Source organism: Mastomys coucha, chromosome X, assembly GCF_008632895.1.
Source record: "Mastomys coucha isolate ucsf_1 chromosome X, UCSF_Mcou_1, whole genome shotgun sequence".
In the NCBI taxonomy this organism is placed as follows: domain Eukaryota; kingdom Metazoa; phylum Chordata; class Mammalia; order Rodentia; family Muridae; genus Mastomys; species Mastomys coucha.
In genome coordinates this window covers 150,859,894-150,873,224 of record NC_045030.1, presented here as the reverse complement: position 1 = coordinate 150,873,224, position 13,331 = coordinate 150,859,894, and positions in this window count along the sequence as shown.

The following is a 13,331-nucleotide window of genomic DNA, read 5'->3' as shown; positions in this document are numbered from 1 at the left end:
AAAAAAAAAGATGTATTTATTATTTTTTACATGTAAGTACATTGTAGCTGTCTTCAGACACTCAAGAAGAGGGCGTCAGATCTCATTACAGATAGTTGTGAAACCACCATGTGGTTGCTGGGATTTGAACTCAAGGACCTTCGGAAGGGAAGTCGGTGCTCTTTACCACTGAGCCATCTCTCCAGCTCCAATCAGAAGATTCTTGTGTCACATTTTGAAACTAGCTAAATTAATATATTAATGATTTCCTCTTATTAGCCCATTTTGTTAGGAGAACATCATCCTTAATTTTTTATGCTAGGCACGAAAAGGATTGTATTAGTCAGGGTTCTCTAGAGTCACAGAACTTATTGATAGTCTCTATATAGTCAGGGAATTTGGTATGATAACTTACAGTCTGTAGTCCAACTCCCCAACAATGGTTAGCTGTGAATGGTGAGTCCAAGGATCTAGTAGTTGCTCAGTCCACACAAGGCTAGTTGTTTCAGCAGGTCTTCTGTAGAAGTACATTCCAACAGATGTGCTGGCAAGTAAGTGCAAGGGTGAATCTTCCTTTTTCCAATGTTCTTAGGTCTACAGCAGAAAGTGTGGCCCAGATTGAAGGTGTGTACCACCATGCCTCAATCAGGGATTTGTTTTGTCCCAGGCTGACCTTGAACTCAGAGATCTCCTTGCCTCAGTCTTCTGGGATTAAGGGCATGTACTACCTTGCCTGGGCCTAAGATTTTCATAGCCACTATGCCTCAAGATAAGCCCTCCAATTCTGGATTGTAGTTTATTCCAGATATAGTCAAATTGACAACCAGAAATAGCTATTACAGTCCCCACTTAAATGAACTGTTTTGGAAGGGTTAGGAGGTGTGGCTTTTTTGGAGGAGTATGTCATTAAGGGTGGGCCTTACATTCCCAGTTAGCTAGCTAGATCTCTCTCCTCCTCCAACTTGCAGATCATATGGAAATTCTCAGCTAGTACTTCCAGAGCCATGCCTGCCTGCTTGCCTGCTTGCTTCCTTGCTTCCTGCCATTATGGTCATGGACTCACCCTCTGAAACTGTAAGCAAGACCCCATTTAAGTGCTTTCTTTTATATGTTGCCTTGGTGTCTCTTCACAGCAACAGAAAGGTAAGTAAACAAGACATGTTGTCAGCCATTTGTTACACACTGTGCTAGGATCTGAACACCAGTCTTCAGGATTGTGCAGCAAGAACCTCTAAGCCACTTCTCTAACTTCCACGGCCCCATGTGCAGTATTTTAAGAATAAAACCAGTGAGATGGCTCAGTGGATAAAAGTGCTTGTTGTTAACCCTGACGATCTATCAGACCCCTTGGATTTGGAGTTCCTGGTGGCTATACGGTGCCAGACAAGGGTGCTAGAGACCAAACTCTAGTCCTCTACAAAAGCAAATAGTACTCTTAACTGCTAAGCCTTTTCTATGACCCAGGCCTGATATACTATTTGTTCTATAGAAGAAATCCCTTCTTTTGATGATATTATTTATATTATATTTTTATGCAGAGATGGAACTTAAGATAAAGCTTTCTTTTCTGCTACCCCTTCTCAGAAATTATTTTGTATCTACTGTTTTAAGGTGAACTTTAACTTTACTAAAATTGGCAAAAGTCCTTCAAACCCAAGCTATAGATGGCAATTCAGTATCAATTATATAACTAAAGGGTGATGCCTGTATTTTGATGTTAATTCTGCTTTCCCAAGAGGGGTTGTCTGGACCAAGGAATGAGTCACTTACTCAGGTGACTTCTTATGAACATTCTCCCGAATGAATAAAGGGACCAATCACTGGGCAAGTAGGTGGGACTTCTGGGTTGGGTAGAGAAAGAGAGGAAGCAGGAGAGAGTTATGGGCCTTTTTGGACTGGGATAGGCAGAGGGCAAGATATAGCTACTAGTGTCTCCTGGCTTATGTGGTGAATCTGCCAGGATTCACTACTGGAGGATTTAAATTTAATATGCCTTACAAGATTAGGATTCTAGTTGTCTTGCCGTGTGATTGAATTACCATTGTTTCTGACCTAAGTTTATGTGGTGTTTTCCTTCACATGGAGGTTCGACTGGGTTCAAGAGAGAAACTGGTTTGCCAGTTGTGCACCACAAAGGCCATGGAGGATTTGAAGCATGGGCCTGGTGTGGTAGCAATCTGCCAGTGGGAACTTAGTGAGCTGGGTGGAGAGATTTTGGAGCTCTGAGTCAGAGTCTCCACAAGATAAGAACTGGCCACCGATATCCCTGGGGCTGAGAGTAGCTGGGAGAAGCGCAGGAATGTGGAGTTCATTTTAATATTTTCCACAACAGATAAAGGTTTCTTTTCTGCTGCCCCTTCTCAGAAATTATTTTGTTATCTACTGTTTTAAGGTGAACTTTAACTTTACTAAAATTGGCAAAAGTCCTTCCCCAAACCCAAGCTGTAGATGGCAATTCAGTATAAATTATATAACTAAAGGAAAGTCTCTTTATAAACTTGGATTGCACAGCTAAGGAGATGGCTCTGTGGGTAAAGTGCTTGCTGCACTGTAGGGAGTGGAGAAAACCCTGAATGAACGAGTTCCTGAGTAAATGTATGTGTTGACAGGAGCTGCCCATGTCAAAGCCCCCAGAGTTTCAGGTCCATAGGGGAATGACAGTCTTCCTCTGGTCCAAGTACAGTTGTTGATGATAGTGTATGAAGAAAATGTCTATCATAGCTTTCTCTCCATGAATATTTATAACCTGAATATTGCTCCCCTGCAGAGACTGTTCCTGCCTAGATTACCTTGTTTATCTGTATGTAATAACTCAGGCCTCCTTGTCCAAATGTATATAATAACCCTCCTTTCTGTCCAGCTGCATATACTGAATATGCTGAGGTTCTGGAGTGCTTTAGTTCCTCAAGGCAAGAGCTCAGACTACTTGGTCCTACTTTTATGACTGTATGTCTGTGTCCCACCCCCTTTCTTTCTTCATTCCCCTGCTCCTGTCCTAGTCAGATACAAGTCACTGAACATGACAGTGCACAAACTCTAGGACCTGAGTTTGGATCCTCACCACCCACATAAAAACAAGGCATAATGGTGGCAAGTGCCTGTAACCCTAGGACTGCAGTCATAGAGGGGACAGAGACAAGCAGATCCCCAGAGTTGACTGGCCAGCCAGGGCAATGGATCAGTGTACTCCAAGATCAGTGAGAGACCCTGTCTCAAAAAATAAGGTGGCACCAGGCGTGGTGGCACATGCCTTTAATCCCAGCACTTGGGAGGCAGAGGCAGGCAAATTTCTGAGTTTGAGGCCAGCCTGGTCTACAGAGTGAGCTCCAGGATAGCCAGGGCTACACAGAGAAACCTTGTCTCAAAAGAGAGAGAGAGAGAGAGAGAGAGAGAGAGAGAGAGAGAGAGAGAGAGAGAGAATAAGGTGTCGAGCAACCAAACACTCAACATCAATGTTAGGCTGCTCCACCTAAGTATGTGTACATGTACCCACATGTGCACGCACTCACACATGCACTACACACACACATACATATTTAACTTATACCTCAGTGTTTCCCTATTTATAGAGTAGACCTATCACTTATTTGTAGAAATAATATGAAAACTTCATGGAAAGAGAGTCACCAACTAAACATAAGAGAGTTGGCAAAGAACACCAAGTTAGCCCAGAGTGGTGGCACACACCTTTAATCCCAGCACTCAGGAGGCAGAGGCAGGTGAATCTCTTTAATTCAAAGCCAGCCTGATCTACAGAGTAGTTCTAGGATGGCCATGGTTACAGAGAGAAACCCATCTCAAAAAAAAAAAAAAAAAAAAAAGCGAACAAACAAGGAGCTGAAGGGGATTGCAACCCATAGGAAGAACAAGAACCCATAGTCCCTCAGAGCTCCCACCAACCAAAGAGTACACATGGAGGGACCCATGGCTCCAGCCACATATGTAGCAAAAGATTGCCTTATCTGGCATCAATGTCAGGGGAGGCCCTTGGTCCTGTGGAGGCTCAGTGCTCCAGTGTAGGAGGATGCTAGGGCAGTGTGGCAGAAGTGGGTGGGTACGTGGAAGAACACTCTCATAAAGGCAGAGGTAGTGGGGATAGGATGAGGGGGGTTGAAGTGTAAACAAAATAACCATTAAAAAAGAATATCTCTATAGAGAAAGGGATTTTAGTACAATGACTTATAGTCTGTGGTCCATCTGATTAACCCAACAGTGGCTGGCTATGAGTGGAAAGTCCAAGAATCCCACAGTTGCTCCATTCCCCAGACTGGATGTCTCAGCTGGTCTTCAGTTTATGCTGGGATCCTGATGAAGTAAGCTCTAATGCTAGTGAAGGAATGGACTTGCTAGTGAGGTGAAAGCAAACAGGCAAAACAAAAGCTTCCTTCTTTCAAGTCATTACATAGGCTTCCAGCAGAAGGCCTGGACCAGATTAGACCTCATCCCTTCTCAGGATCTGGAATAAAAGCATGTTTTTTTTTCCCAAGCTCAAAAGATCTGGATTAAAGTGATGTTTTCCTACCTCAAACATATGTATGAGATGTAGTCAAGTTGACAACCAAAGAATAGCCATCACAGTCACCTATCACTTTCCTATTGGATTTTAGATCTGCTCCAAGGGAGGAGATACATGTCTGGCACCAAAAAACGTGGTTGAAACCTGTGTCTTTGGAGGTCCCAGGCCCTAGGGTGAAATCTGATACTGATGTTTTGTAGTCCAAGGACCTTCTAAATAGTTATATTTGTACTCATAGACTAATGCTGCCCTCGGCCCTGGTAAGAGACGTTTCTTTTTGTAGTAGGAAATGGTGAAAGCAGGAACAGTTGATTTGTCAAAGTGCTGACTGCTGAGTGCTCAGCCCAAAACAGATCATCTAGATTGCTCTCTCCAAGGCCCAAGTTCCCTCGAAGACCACCTTAGAAGAGAGGGCGAAAAGAGCATGAGTCGGAGGGCTCCAAAACCCATGTCCATGCCAAGTGGATGAAGCAGCCTACCTGCAATCCCAGACTCACAGACGGGATTCCCTAGAACAAGGTGGCTAACAAGAAAGACTAGCTGTCTCAACAAGCTCTGGGCTGAGGTGAGACACCATCCCCTCCATCAACAAAGAAAGCAGAAGAGCAATTGCAAATGATTCTCAACATCCATCCAGGCCTATACATGTAGGCACACTCACATACATGTATATTCATAGACATGCAAACATGCATACTCAGATGTACACATACATAAAAGTGGAAAATGAAAGAATAAAAATGCAGGTTTGTGCTGGGAAGGTACTTCAGTGCTAGAGTGTTTGTTCAACTTGTATGACACCATGGATCCAGCACAAGAAAAGCAAAGCAAGTGGGCACCGTAAAATGTCCGTTGAAAAGAAAGAAGAATTAAGACTGTCCTACGTATGTGCGGTACTTTGAATCTGTGGTATGGTTATTAGTAAAAATATATATGCTAGTCTATAATAAAAAGTAGCAAATGGGGTAGAAAAAATTTTTAAAAAATGTATAATTTGGAGGAAAAACAGAACAGTAGGAAGCTTAATGTTAGAGCAAAAGCATGTGCTGAAAAAGGTTGTAACTGCTGAGATAAGCACAGTTAAGGAGGAGCCTCTGCAGTGGAACCAAGGTAAGGGTATACGTGATGCTCACATTGGCAATAGGAAGAAAGCATGAGGAAAGGGATCATAGATTCTTCCATTGTGGTTTAAGAGACCCACTTAGACCAAGGCAGCATGTAGCCTGGGAATCCCAGCATAAAGATCCTGAGAGGGTAGGAGGCCATGTGTAGCACCCTCCAAGGGATATAGGGAATGCAAGCAGTTCTTAAAAAAAAATTATATGTTAAAAGCTAGAAGAGCAGAGCCATTTAAGTGCTTTAAAATTGAAATTCCATACACCAGACAATGGAGGGAGCTTACAGGACCTGGTACTTGCCCTTCTGTGTCATAGATTTGCTTTGATCCAGTATTTACTCATTATGACCTCATTTGAAATGCTAATGTATATTTTATGTTGTAGTATATTGCATGTATGCAAATCACTTTTTGATTTTACAGGGGGTTATATTTAAGAGATTGTCTTAGCCGGGCATTGGTGGCGCACGCCTTTAATCCCAGAATTTAGGAGGCAAAGACAGGCAGATTTCTGAGTTCGAGGCCAGCCTGGTCTACAGAGTAAGTTCCAGGACAGCCAGGGCTACACAGAGAAACCCTGTCTCGAAAAACCAAAAGAGAGAGAGAAAGAGAGAGAGAGAGAGAGAGAGAGAGAGAGAGAGAGAGAGAGAGATTGTCTTGAATCTCAGAAGAGAGTTTGGATTTTTTGACAGTATTGAGACTGTAAAGGCTCTTAAGGTTAGATTAAATGCAGCTTGCATTATAATATGGTCGTAAGACTGTGGAACCAGGGAGTAGAATGTGATAATTTGAATGAGAATGTCTGTGATAGGCTCAGATGTTAAACATTTTGATAAAGTTGTGTTGTTTGGGGGTTAGAAGAAGGGGTACAGCTTTTCTGGAAAAACTACATCACTTGGGGTGAGCTTTGAGAACTCATATCCTGGCCCTGTTTCCTGTTCATTCTCACTCTCTCTGCTTCCTTTTTGTGATCTAAGAGGTGACACTCAGTTTCCTGTTCCTCTCACTATGCCTGTCTTGTTTCCCTGTCATGATGGATTTTATTCCATTGCAATCATAAACTGAAATAAACTTTCTTCCTTAAGTTGCAGTTGGTTATGGTGTTCTTATCCCAGCAATGGAAAAGTAATAAGTATAATATGTAAATATCAACTTGAAAGGGTTTTCTCCTTCAAAGAGCTTGACTATCTCTGCAGAGTGGAACCATAGGAAGAGTTTAGATTCATTTGATTTTGCTTATTTATATTTTTAAATATTTCAAGAAAGGTAAGTTACTTGTGACTTAAAACAAAAAATATTTCAAAATGTTTCCAATGCCCCCATGGATCTAATTTTCTTACATTTTACTTCCTTCATGTTCCTAGTTGTGGTTACTTCTTTTACTTAAAAAGAGAATGAGCTTCCACCTCACACCAGCCAGAATGGCTAAGATTTAAAACTCAGGTGACAGCAGATACTGGCCAGGATATAGAGAAAGAGAAACACTCCTTCATTGCTGGTGGGATTGCAAGCTGGTACAACTACTCTGGACAATCTGGATATTCCTCAGAAAATTGGACATAGTACTACCTGAGGACCCAGGTATACCACTCTTGGGTATACCCAGAAGATGCTCCAACATATAACAAGGACACATGCTCCACTATGTCCATAGCAGCCTTATTTATAGTAGCCAGAAACTGGAAATAACCCAGATGTCCCTCAACAGAGGAGTGGATACAGAAAATGTGGTACATCTATACAATGGAGTACTACTTAGCTATTAAAAACAATGAATTTATGAAATCCTTAGGGAAATGGATTGAACTTGAAAATATCATCCTGAGTGAGGTAACCCAGTCACAAAAGAACACACATGGTATGTACTCACTGAAAAGAAGCTCAGAATACCTGAGATACAATTCACAGACCATATGAAACCCAAAATGAAGGAAGACTACACCAAAGTTTAGATGCTATAGTCCTACTCAGAAAGTAGAAGAAAATAATCTGGGGAGGAAGAGGGAGAGAGGGATCTGGGAGGGAGAGAGGAGGGGGAGGGAAAGAGGGGATAGTTCAGATACAGGAGGAGATGGGGGAGAAGTACAGAGGGTCAAGAATTTGAAAGAAGGTATGTAGCAGTGGGAGAGAGGCAACTGGGGGTAGGTACTAGAAAGTCCCAGGACCCAACAAGGATGGCATTAGCTGAAATACCCAACAAAGGAGAGGAAGAACCTGTAGAGACCATATCCAGTTGATAGGCATGGTGCTTGGTTGAGGGATGGGGCCACCCACCCATCTCAAAAATAATAATCCAGAATTCCTCCTGTCAAAAGGAAATGCAGGGACAAAGAATAGAGCAGAGACTGAAGGAAAGGCCATCCAGAGACTGCCCCACCTAGGGATCATCCCATCTGCAGACACCAAACCCAGACACTATTGCTGATACCAAGATGTGCTTGCTGACAGGAGCCGGATATAGCTGTCTCCTGAGAGGCTCTGCCAAACCCTGGCCAATACAGACATGGATGCTTGCAGCCAACCATTGGACTAAGCACAGGGACCCCAATGGAGTTAGGGGAAGGACTGGAGCTGAAGGGGTTTGCAACCCCACAGGAAGAACAACAATATCAGCCAATCAGACTCCAAAGCTCCCAGGGACTAAACCATCAACCAAAGAGTACACATGGAGGGACCCATAGCTCTAGCTGCATACGTAGCAGAGGATGGCCTTATCTGGCATCAATGGCAGGGGAGCCCCTTGGTTCTATGGAGGCTCGATGACCCATTACAGGGGAATGCTAGGGCATTGAGGCAGGGGCTGGGGGTGAGTACCCTCATAGGGGGAGGGAGAGAGGTTGGGTTTATGGAAGGGAAACTGGGATAGCATTTGATTTTTTTTTTTCTTTTTGGCTTTTTCGAGACAGGGTTTCTCTGTGTAGCCCTGGCTGTCCTGGAACTCACTCTGTAGATCAGGTTAGCCTTGAACTCAGAAATGTGCCTTCTTCTGCCTCCCAAGTGCTGGTATTAAAGGCATGAGCATCACTTAAATGCTTCCACCTAGCACTTTACACTTATACTATGGCCACAATTAGTTGCAGCACCAAAATAAAGGAGCCAGAATGTGAACAGAACACATTATATTTGTTGAAAGACATTCAGAATGCAGTAAGCAAATACTGGAAGATCTATAAGCACCAAACCCATAATCACAATGGCCATATTCCTGGCACTTGCTACTCTAGTGTGTGGTCAGTTTTAACTGTGTAGATACAAAGATTGTAGAAAACACATGGGTGTGTCCAGTGGAGATCAGAAGTCATAAACACACAAGAACTTGGGTTTTTGTAGAATCAGAAGCTAGCAATGCCTTTGCTGAGGCAGAAAGAGAATGGTGGCACACACACACAGTGGGCTGCATTTCTGATGTCCTCTTGCTGCACTCAACTGTCTGGAGAAAATATAGCTTGCTTTCCCCTTTCCTTCTGGTCTAATTTTCTTATAGGTGTCTGCCCTCTATATAGAAGAAGAGAGGAAATCCTTAATAACATGAGTCCTATTTATTTATTTATTTATTTTGTTTTTTTGAGACAGGGTTTCTCTGTAGCCCTGAGTGTCCTGGAACTCACTCTGTAGACCAGACTAGCCTCAAACTTAGAAATCTGCCTGCGTCTGCCTCCCAAGTGCTAGGATTAAAGGCATGCGCCACCACCACCCAGCTCTAGAGTCCAATTTCTTAACCTCAGTTGGAGACATGATTTAAAACCTCTTCATAGGTATATAGTGTAATTGGCTGGCTTAGTTAAGTGCTCAACTCCAGGAAGAGTTCCATTCCTACCTGTGCAAGATGGCATCAGGTAGGCCATAAAGGGGATTTGCTTCTATGACCTGGTAGCAAACTACACATGTTAATCTCCCTTCTTCCACACAAAAGAGCAGGATCCAGACCTCCCCTCCTCCAGTCCTGTGCTTTCTCAACAATGCATTGACCAAACTTGGAGCAGACCTTTGCTACTTTGTGTGTTTTTCTTTTTCTCCACCCTTTATCTCCTCCCTTCACTCCCTATCACTATATAGGAGAGAAACGGGGAGGGAGGGAGGGAGAGAGAGAGATCCCTGAATCTAATATCTTCCCTTTTGTTTCTTCTTTGAGCATGACTACTAAAAAATAAAATAAAATAAAACAAAATAAAGTAAAATAAAACACAACTACCATCACCCCAGAACCACTAACAACTCCGTTTGGGGCTCTAGCATTTACATACCCTTTGAAAAAGGCAGTGGTGGCGCATGCCTTTAATCCCAGCACTTGGGAGGCAGAAGCAGGCGGATTTCTGAGTTCGAGGCCAGCCTGGTCTACAGAGTGAGTTCCAGGACAGCCAGGGCTATACAGAGAAACACTGTCTCGAACCTCCCCCCCCCCCAAAAAAAAGGAAAGGTTCTAGAATTCCAAATGTCACATAATCGCAGAAACTATCTACAGCTGGCAAAAACATGCCTCTGCGAGAGCATGAGGCAAATCATAGCTGCTGCAGATGCTGCTGCAGACAGTCTGAAGCAGCCCCATAGTCCCACTACCTGGGATTAGAACATAAATATTCTTATAATATTTCTGTATATTTTTAAGAAACCAAAATCCCAAAATTGTTGCTGCACATACTTCTTGCCCTAGGAGCAGGGAGATTGGGATATTTGGAATTTGGGGCCTGTTTCCCAGACTGCAGCCTCTTTCTCTACATCTTTATGCCCCACATCCCCATTTCACCCCTTATCACTAGAGTGGAGAAAAAGGGGGTAAGAAGTGTCTTTTTATCCTCTTTACAACAGGGGGTACCTCCTTTCTAACCTAACCACAAGACCTGCATATTATAAAGAAAACTTTAATCTAGAAATGCTTTAATTGGCTGGGCAGTGGTGGCGCAAGCCTTTAATCCCAGCACTTGGGAGGCAGAGGCAGGTGGATCTCTGAGTTCGAGGCCAGCCTGGTCTACAGAGTGAGTTCCAGGACAGCCAGGGCTACACAGAGAAACCCTGTCTTGAAAAAACAAACAAACAAACAAACAAACAAACAAACAAAAGAAATGCTTTAATTGAAAAAGGCTGGGGTTTATATACAGCATCATGCTGAAAACACATCAAGAAAATCAGCTTTGAATTTCAAAACCAGTGAATAAACTGTGTTCTAGGCAGCAGCTATCTGTTCTTTATTTCCTGGGACAGTAAACTTGATGAAACTATCAGAATACTACCAGAAAATGGGTCTCATAAGTGGGAAATCTCATCTTACACATGGGTTAAATTTTATTTGTTTGTTTGTTTGTTTGTTTATTAGCCACCACTGCTCAACCTTATTTTCATTTTTTTATGTTTTTGAGTTTTTTGCCTGAATATACATCTGTGTACCATGTGTGTGCCCGGTGTCCATGGAGGCCAAAAGAGGCATCAGATGCCTTGGAACTGTAGATACAGATGGTTGTGAGTAGCTATGTGGGTGCTGGTGACTGAACATGGGTTCTCTGGAAGAGCAACTCTTAGCTGCTGAACCATCTCTTCAGCTCACATTGATTAAATTCTTACAGATGAGTTCCCCAGAGAAGTGAGATGAGATTAACTCAAATCAAATTGCTTAGGAGATTGTGGTATATCTTGTAAAATTAGTTTCCTTCATGCAGAGACGTATAATTTTTAAAAATATGACTCTGGACCTAGCATGGTAGTGATTAGCACTTGGGACATGGAAACAGAAAAATCAGGAGATCCTTGACTACACAGCAAACTCAAATCTAATCTAGCCAGTGCTAAATGAGATCTCATCTCAAAAAACAAAACAAGCGACCTATATCTATATCTATGTTTATTAATATATGACTCAATATAGAATTACCACATTATAGGCATTGTGCCTTAATAAGGAAAATAACAGTACAGTAAAAATCTAGTTGAAAAGATAATTCAAAAGGAACAGAATGCTGAAATAAGTTTGCTAAATGAAAGGCAAAAGCTGTATAATATAGTTGTTCCCTTTGGGGCTATCACTTCTGCTGCACAGATATCATTTCCATCTTCACTGGGTCCCCTCCTCCGAGTTAATGTGTCTGAGCCTTAAGCAAGCAATAGCTCATTTAGGCAGAGACCTGAATAATCCTTGCACAGGCTTTGGAAAAAAGGGCCATCAAATGAACCTTCAGTTTCAGGACTTTGCTCCGAACTTATAGATGTTAAGGATATTTATGATAACTTTTCTTTTGACTTATTAAATAAAATAAACCAGGCTGGTGAGATGGCTCAGCGGGTAAGAGCACTGACTGCTCTCCCTAAGGTCCTGAGTTCAAATCCCAGCAACCACGCGGTGGCTCACAACTACCCATAATGAGATCTGTCACTCTCTTCTGATGTGTCTGAAGACAGCTACAGTGAATTACGCCGGAGCTAGAGGTGCTGGAACAAGCATGCGGGGCCAGCAGAGGTCCTGAGTTCAATTCCCAGCAGCCACACACATGATAGCTCACAACCATCTGTACAGCTACAGTGCACTCATACACATAAAATAAGTAAAATAAATCTTTAAAAAAAAATAAAATAAACCAACTTGAGTTAACAGTCCCATAGCCAGAGCAGGCTCATCTGGTTAAATGAAACCACAAAGCACGTGGTTGTTCTTTTTCAATTGTGACTGAAGTTACCAGAGCCCATGAAATGAATGCTAGCCTATTAGATTACTGAAATGGCAAACAAAACTGCACTAACAGCACATATTCAGTTGGCTTGGCTCCTGACAGTAGTCTTCAAAATAGATGCGAGCTTTTAAAACAAACAAACAAACAAACAAAAAAACCCCAAATCTCTTAACAACTCCCTTGTAATGCCATCCTCTGTACTCAGTCTTTTTTGCAAAGTCTCCCCTTGGGCAGAAAGAAATCAAAGAAAACAAAGATTAGAATAGAACAAAGCATGCTCTGAATATCAAGATGCTCATGGAATTGTATTTTCTCAGTAGAAAGCAGGATCATCTGATTAAAAAGCTCAAATTCTCTGAAACTTTTTATCAAAGGGCCTAGTGTGTAACTTGAGCATATTTCCATGTTAAGGTTATTCAGCTAAGGAAAACACTGAGCTCAATTCCATATCAAGGTTAAAGTTGGGGGGCGGGGAAGAATCTAAAACACTGTGTTCTTTCTTACTTTGTTTCTACAAGAAGGCATAGACAAACATTTGGGAAAGCATGACAATTCAAGAGCATGGCCAAAGCTCAGAAATGTAACTAACCCGTGTCATAGCTACACAGGAACATATATTCTGTTGCCTAATCCAAATAGACCATACTCCTGACAGTGTGAAAGGCAGATTTGCCTGCTTGGGTATTTTGGGGTCAGGGTGGGGGGATTGAGACGGGGATGAGGTGGGGGCTTGAGACAGGGTTTTGTTGTATAGCCCTGACTGTCTGGAAATTTCCTCTGTAGACTAATCTGGCCTCGAACTCACAGATATCGGCCTACTTCTACCTCCTGGGTGCTGGGATTGAAGATGTGTATGACTACTGCCCAGCTAGGTACCTTCTTTCTTAAATTTGCATTGAAGTCTATTGGACGAGCCTGCCATTGGCTTCTCAAAACAAACATTGTGATATAGTATAGCCTCTGGCAAATTGCCTGTGCTCCAATGCATGACCTCTCACCCATACTCATTTAAGCAACCCCTGTTGGACTCACTGGGCCACCAAAAAAGGATAACTAAGTAAAT